This window comes from Lontra canadensis, unplaced genomic scaffold (assembly GCF_010015895.1).
Source record: "Lontra canadensis isolate GAN:19392208 unplaced genomic scaffold, GSC_riverotter_1.0 scaffold25, whole genome shotgun sequence".
NCBI lineage: Eukaryota > Metazoa > Chordata > Mammalia > Carnivora > Mustelidae > Lontra > Lontra canadensis.
This window is the reverse complement of record NW_022631019.1, coordinates 10,707,731-10,715,774: the sequence shown is the minus strand read 5'-3', so window position 1 is coordinate 10,715,774 and position 8,044 is coordinate 10,707,731.

Below are 8,044 nucleotides of genomic sequence, written 5' to 3'. Positions count from 1 at the left end.
TTTCTTTCTTTCTTTCTTTCTTTCTTTCTTTCTTTCTTTCTTTCTTTTTTTTTTTTTCCCCAAGAGGAACACTTAACATTTCTTTTTTTTTTTTTAAGATTTTATTTATTTATTTGACAGACAGAGATCACAAGTAGGCAGAGAGGCAGGCAGAGAGACAGGGGGAAGCAGCCTCCCTGCTGAGCAGAGAGCCCCATGCCGGGCTCGATCCCAGGACCTTGAGATCATGACCTGAGCCCAAGACAGAGGCTTTAACCCGCTGAGCCACCCAGGCGCCCCAGGGGGAATCGTTTCTGAATGACCCTGAATACTGTGCCCCAAGCATGGATTTGGGCAGAAAGAAACGATCTGGACTGGTTACACATTACAGCATTTGGTCATGTGGAAAGAATGATCTTCAGGAAAAATCACACCCTCCGCAAAGGATTTTTACAGAGGCATGGTGAGCCAGAGCCAACTCTGACAATATTCCAGCGGCAAAGGAGTGAGGCAGACTTAGTCACCATTGACTTATGTTTCTCTTCTTCCTCCCACAGAGACTTGTGTAACTATCTTTCGGGGAGGGGCCCAGTAATATTAAGAAAAACAACAGCACTTTGAAGAAGAGTGGGGGAGAAATGGGAAAGGGTTGGGAGGATCTTTTGGGTTTTGGGGGCCAGTATGGAGTGGACAAGGAGGGGCACTCCAGAGCCTCGCAGAACTGGGTGGTCCCTGAAGCCTGAGATGCTGGGAAGGAATTAGGGAGGCTGTCAGAGATAATGTTGACTCATAAACCGCACCACTCACTTAGCACTTTATAAATACCTGCGTACTAATTAATCATCACAAACGCTCCAAAAGCATCAGGAAACCCTTGATGGATTGAAAAAGGTACACAGAGGTCAAGGTTCAGGAACAGCTCAAATACTCATTTGAGTGATTTGGAGGAGTGAGGGCAGGGAATGGGGTCACAGCCTGGTTGGTCTCAGGGGCTTTCTTGCCTCCTACAAACTCTGGAAGCTGTATACAGGGCACACTGTGGGGTCGGGACTGGGAGGGCATTTGAAACAGGTGCTCTGGGGCCTCGGAGGACAGGGGCATCGGACACCAGCTGTGGGCAGACCCATTTGTAGGTCATTAGGACCCAACCTGTCTATCTGTAGAGCTCTCTTTTTGTGGTTATCTCGGATGTGATCGATCTATTTGAAAACCAAGATCGTCTTTCAGAATAGTTATGTATGCCCAGCTGCGCAGGCTGGGAAAAAACACACAAACTGAACAGGTTTCCTGCTTCTGTGAAACCCCAGGCAGTTCAGTGTCCAAGTTTAACACCGAACAGGCCTCCGTGTTAACCCTATTTCAAACTCTCAAAATATGCGTGTGTGTTTTGTGGCTTATACTCCGGCAATGCTGCAAGCCTAGTGCCCTCCTGGACCCTTCCCAAAGATGGTAATCGTATGGGCTGCTGATTTCAACTTTTGTCCTACTTTGGTGAAAACTTTGTGAATCTGCATCCAGGCAGCCAAGATGTATTTATCAAATATTTTGGGCATTGGGCTCTGGTCCTGGACTTCTTCTGGTCAAGGGCTAAGACGGAGGGGCGGGAGGAACAGGACTAGCCAGTTTGAAGCGTGAGATTTGCTGGACCCCATGCTGGGGGACAGAGAAAGGACAGCTGTCATAGCTGGTCTGTAGCACTTACTACCAACTCAGCTGGACTCAGCACTTACTACAACCCAGTGAAGCTCTTCATAAAATATTGAAAACCCCTTCTCCCCTTCCCACTCCTGAGACAACTTCCTGGAGGAAAGGACCTGTCTGTCCGGGTCCACTTTGGCTACTCAGTACCCAGCATGGTCCCGGGTCCAAGGTACTGCTGGAGAAATCCTTGTGGAATGAATACATGATGGTCTGAGCTGCCCAAGGGCTTGGGATGGACTAGGTATTTTCTCAGTGACTCCTCTTGAGCATCCGGTGGCCCATTTTTAGGTCTCAAGGTCACTGCCAAGAAAGAGAAGCTGCTAAAATGACACCTCTTTGCACCCGCATGACTCAACACAGAAGTTAACAGGAGCTTTTAAAAACAAGGCTCTCGAGTGTCTGTCCCCTACTCTGCTGAGGACAGCATCAGCGGTATCAGATAGGAATTGGGGCCAGGCGACCTGCTGGCCCTTGGGCATCAGTGTGGCTCGGAGGTCATTTAGCAGGTCTCTGCTCAGCAGACAAGGTGGAAGAAACAAATTGGAAGGGACCGATCAGCACGGCGTGTGACCGCTGCAGGGACACTGAGGATTTGGGAAACTGGGGAGGGGAATTGTGAAGTTAGCTCTGTGCAGAGGTAGGTTGGCAACGGCAACTGAGAGAGAGAGCACAGTAGTTAGGGCAGGGACACCGGACCTAAGGTATTAACTGAGGGAAGCAGGTGACTCTCTCAGGAAGGGGCTGGGAAACCCAAACGCCTGGAGTAAGGGCTGTGTCCTGAACATGTGGTTCTTTCAAGTTCGGTCCTGCAGAAGGAGGGCTTTTTGGCCTCACCAGCAAAACTCCTTTCTGTCCAGATGCAGGGTTCCGGTGGCAAAAGGTGAGGTGGTTTTTGCCGTTAGGAACTGGGTTTGAAAATCCCAGTGAGGTGACCTTGGGTAAGTTACTTTACCCTTCTAGCCTCCCTTGCTCTGTCCGTAAAATGACAAGAACTATCTCCTCCCACGGTCCTTGAGACGATAAAAGGACAAAATTTGTGTAAAGTGTTTAGTGTTGTGCGTGGTGCATAGCAAAGCTCAAAATGCTTTCCGTGATGGTGATGATGATGGTGTGACTTCCTGGGAGTCAGGCGGCAGGCAATAGCCATGCAGATCTTAATAATCTGGTCTCGGTGAGCGTTTAACACAGGGACTAGCAAATCTGGCCCATTGACACTTTTTCCTTAAAGATTTTATTTAGCATACGGTGCTGGATCTCATGATCCTGAGATTCTGACCTGAACCACAATCAAGAGTCGGACGTTTGACTGACTGAGCCACCCAGGCGCCCCACCACTGTCATTATAAATAAAGTTTTATTAAGACACAGCCACGCTCATTTCTTTAGATATCATGCTGCAGTGCCAGCCTTGAGTAGTGGTGACAGAGATCCCACGGTCCCTGAGGTGAATGAATGGCTCTTTATAAGAAAATGGTTTTTACTCTCTGGCCCTTTGTAGAAAAAGTGTGCCAATCCTATCCTCATCGAGTCGTAAATCACCAGCTGGCTGCTGGACTTCCCAGAGGAAAGTGATCCAGTAGAGAAGTTAAGAGTAAGAAGTCTGAGTTCTGACGCTCTTGCCCGTGGGCAAGTTCCTTACCTACTCATCGCTTTCACAGGTGAAGCAGGAGTGATACACAGAGTGAGGGCAAAGTGGGACCATGTCTGGACTGTGTTTGGCACAGTGGGTATTTGATGTTTGGCAAGGACACTATAAAAAGTTTGCTATTCTTAACTATCAAACTTCAACCGTTGAGAGGGACAAAGAAACTTCCAGAAGAGGGTCACTGCTGCATGCAGCACTCTCTACAGAATGCCCAGCAGTAATTCCTTAGAAAGCCCAAAAAGCGGATGTGAACATCAAAGGTGAGCTCTCCCACGCAACATACCCAGTGAATTAATGATTCCAGCTCCTTTCCAGGAGAGCCACAGATTGGAACATGAAAGCGGAGCAAAGGTCAAGGCCATGAGGTCCAGCACAGTGTCATTAGTCTTTGGCACATAGTAGGTATCTGGTATTTGTTGCCTGAATGAATGAAGGCTGGTTCGTTCATGGTTCATTATGGTTCAAACCATAAAAGTGATTTTTCAGTCAGAAAGAGAAATTAAGAAAACAACACCATTTATAACTGCACCAAACACAATAAAATACCTAGGAATACACGTAACCGAAGAAGTGAGAGACCTATATTCTGAGAACTATAAACACTGAAGAAAAAAATTGAAGATGACGCAAAGATATTCCATGGTCATGTCGGGAAGAACACATATTGTTAAAATGTCCACATTACCCAAAACACTCTACAGATTCGACGCAATCCCTATCAAAATACCAACAGCATTTTTCACAAAACTAGGACAAATAATACTAAAATTTTCATGGAACCACAGAAGACCCCCAAAAGCCAAAGCAATCTTAAGAAAAGTAAAGCTAGAGGTAACCCAATCCCAGATTTCAGACCATATTACAAAGCTGTAGTAATCAAAACAGTGTGTTGCTGGCACAAAAAACAGACCCATCATCAACAGAATAGACTAGACTAGAGAGCCCAGAAATAAATCCACAATTAAATGGTCAACTGATCTATGTCAAAAAAAGCAAGAATATCCAATGGGAAAAAGACAATCTGTTCAATAAATGGTGCTGGGAAAACCAGATAGCTACACGCCAAAGAATGAAACTGGACCACCTTTTAACACCCGACACAAAAGTAACTCGAAATAAAGACCTAAATGTGAGACCTGAAACCATAAAAATCCTAGAAGAGGGCACAGGCAATAATTTCTCTGACATCTGCCATAGTAACTTCTTTCTAGATACATCTCCAGAGGCAAGGAAACAGAAGCAAAAGTGAATTATTGGGACTACACCAAAATAAAAAGCTTCTGCACAGTGGAGGAACCAATCGATAGAACAAAAAGGCAACCTACTGTTTGGGAAAAGATATTTGCAAATGACCCATCATTTAAAGGGTTAGTATCCAAAATATGTAAAGAATTCATACAACTCAACACCAAAAAACAAACAAAAAAACCCCATCTAATTAAAAAATGCAGAGGACCCGAGCAGACATTTTTCCAAAGAAGACACAGAGTTGACTCACAGACCCATAAAAAGGTGCTCAACATCACTCATCCTCAGGGAAATGCAAATCAAAACCAAAATGAGATATCACTTGACACCTGTTTGAATGGCTAAATTAAAACAAGACAAGAAATGGTAAATATTGGTGAGGAAGAAAAGGAACCTTGGTACACTGTTGGTGAGAATGCAAACTGGTGCAGCTGCTGTGGAAAACAGTAAAATCCAAAAATTCCACTACTGAGTACCTACCCCAAGGAAATGAAAACACTAATGCAAAAAATATTAGTACTCCTATGTTTATTGCAGCATTATTTACAATAGCTGAGATATAGAAGCGACCTAAGTGTCCATCAGTAGACAAATGGATAAGGAAGATGTGGTATGTGTATAAACAATGGAATATTATGCAGCTATGAAAAGGATGAGACCATGCCATTTGAGACAACATGGATGGACCTAGAGGGTATTATGCTAAGTGAAGTAAGTCAGACTGAGAAAGAAAAAAAAAAAACCCATATGATTTCACTCAGTAGTGGAGCCTAAAAACAAACAAATGAATAAAAAAACAAAAAAACCCAAATAAACACAGAACCCCCACCCAAGAAAACAAATAAAGCAGAATCAGCCTTATAAATACAGAGAACAAGCTGATGGTTGGCAGAGGGAAGTGGGTGGGAGGTTGAGCAAGATGGCGGAAGGGGAGTGAGAGATCCAGGCATCCACTTATGGACTGGATAAGTCATGGGAATAAAAGGCACAGCATAGGGAGTACAGTCACTGATAATGTAATAGTGACGAATGGCGACAGGTGGCGGCTACACTTGCAGCGAACACAGCATAATGGATAGACCTGTCACATCAGTATGTTGTACACCTGAAATTGATGTAACATGATGTGCCAGCTATACTAAAAAAATGTAATTCATCAGCCAGAGGTCACCTTTGATTTCTATGATGATAAGACCACAGTCAGCCAGAAGATAAAATTTCAGCCTCCGATATCTTAGGGTCTTAGGAATGAAGTCCTGTGCTACAGAGGAGAGGACATTCAAAAACAGGGGCTTTTGAAGGCTTCCCGCCACAGGGTGCAGGCAGAGGCGTTGTGGTGGGTTCCTGGGGAGCAAAAGGCTTAAAAACAAAACCAGGCGTGTAAGGCCACGAATCAGCCCCAAAAAACTTGTGACACCAAGCACACGGGTGCAAGCAGCATATCTTGATGGGAATGAGGCCAAGGCTGCCCTCACCCTGTGCCCCACCTCCTGCTTCAGGACAGCCTCAGCTTGAAGAGGAATTCATCAGCATTAGCAGGTTTTGGGTTTCCTCTCATCGTTAGTGTATTGCTTTCATTCCTAAGACCCAGAAAAATTGGAAACCACTCCAGCTTACCAGGAGCACACTTTGGAATGCAGATCTGGAAGCTATTTTTTTCTGCAGACACTCATGACTCTGGTTTTCACAACAGCAGGCATTGGCGTCTGTGCCAAGCTGCTAGAGAAGGGCATCTTATCTGCAAAGTCACGAATCCAAGAATCCAAATAGGCCACCATTGGCAAAGGTGGAAGGAAGTTGTTTGTCTTAGCTTCTTGGGGGAGCCGAAGATTGGGAGGCCTTGGGGACCGCAGGTACCTTGTTGTACCTTGATACCAACCCAGGGAAAAGGTTGCCGGCAGCTTCGCAGAACTACCCCGGGAGGCAGTGTCTTAGTAAAGGCCATTTTGGTGGCAAATAACAGAAAGTCAAACTAGTGGAAGCAAAAAGGGGGCATGTATGGGGAGGGAAAGCCAGTTTCTGACTGTCCTGGCTCTTCAACTGTGCTTGTCCTTTGATTCTTTAAACTTTCTCATTTCCTTTGAATAAACTGCCTTTCTGCGGAAGTGAGCCACAGGAGGTTTCTGTTACTTGCAACTGAAGAATCTTGAGTGATACAAAGTGTCCTAGTGGAACCCAGGGGCAGGCACTGAAACTGGCCTTCCCAAAGAAAGAAACTAGGAAGCAGAAAGTCCTCGGGAATCCAGCTAACTCATCTGTGTCGCTTGGAAAGGCTTCCGCTTCAAATAACAGAAAACGGACCGTGGGTAGATTGTAAAAATTTGGAATCCTTCCCAAAATGACTCTGGCCACGTGATTTGCTTAGTTGATGGGATATTAACAAACACAAGGCAGTGTCTGCCTTTGGCTCAGGTCATGATCCCAGAGTTCTGGGATCGAGCCCCGCATCCGGCTCCCTGCTCAGCGGGGAGCCTGCTTCTCCCTCTCCCACTCCCCCTGCTTGTGTTCCCTCTCTCGATGTGTCTCTCTCTGTCAAATAAATAAATAAAGTCTTAAAACAAATAAGCACGAGGCTGAGAGACTTGGTAAGTGTCTGTGGGTTGGGGCTTGTTCTCTCCTGCTGCTCCTGGGCACCTGGGCCGACCGCCCTGGGAAGGAGCCTGGTCTAGCCTGCTCGATGATGAGAAGCCATGCCTCCCAGAGACAGACCGTCCCGACTGAGACCTCTCTAGACCAGGATTCCTCATTCTTGGTACTACGTACATTCCGGATCACATGAGTTTTTGCTGTGGGGAGCCTATTCTGTGTACGCTAGCATCCTTGGCCTCTACCCACGAGATGATCGTAGTACCCCACCCCCCAAGTTGTGACAACCAAAATTGTGACTGGACATTGTCAAGTGTCTCCTGGGAGGCAAAACTGTCCCCGGTTGAGAACTGCTGCCTTAATCCAACTTGCTTATCAGTGACTGGGCATGTAAATGAGGCCACCTTAAACCATCCAGTCCCAACCAAGCCAGCCCAGAGCAGTACCAGTGCCGTGGGATCATGAGAAATATTAAATATTTGTCATCTTCCATCATTTTCATGTTACCAGGTCATTTTGAGGGCTTTGTTCCATGGCATAAACAGGTACACCTGGCTATGGTGGGTTAAACAGGGGTTTTTACACAGTAAGAGGTACAGAGGGAGGCATTTCAGGCATGGCACGGAGCTCAGGGATGCTGCCAGACACCCGCCAGGCCTTTCATGTCTTTAGTTGCATCATCCTTGGACGTGGGCTTCAGCCTCTGGCTCAGTGCCTGGGGAATCCTCAAGATTGCTGCTCCAGCTCCAAGCCTGAGCTCCTGGCGTGAAATAGGAGGCTGGTCAAAGGACAAAGAGCAAAGTACTTTCTCCTACTGCTGAAGATGTGCCGCCTTCTTCTTCTTCTTCTTCTTCTTCTTCTTCTTCTTCTTCTTCTTCTTCTTCT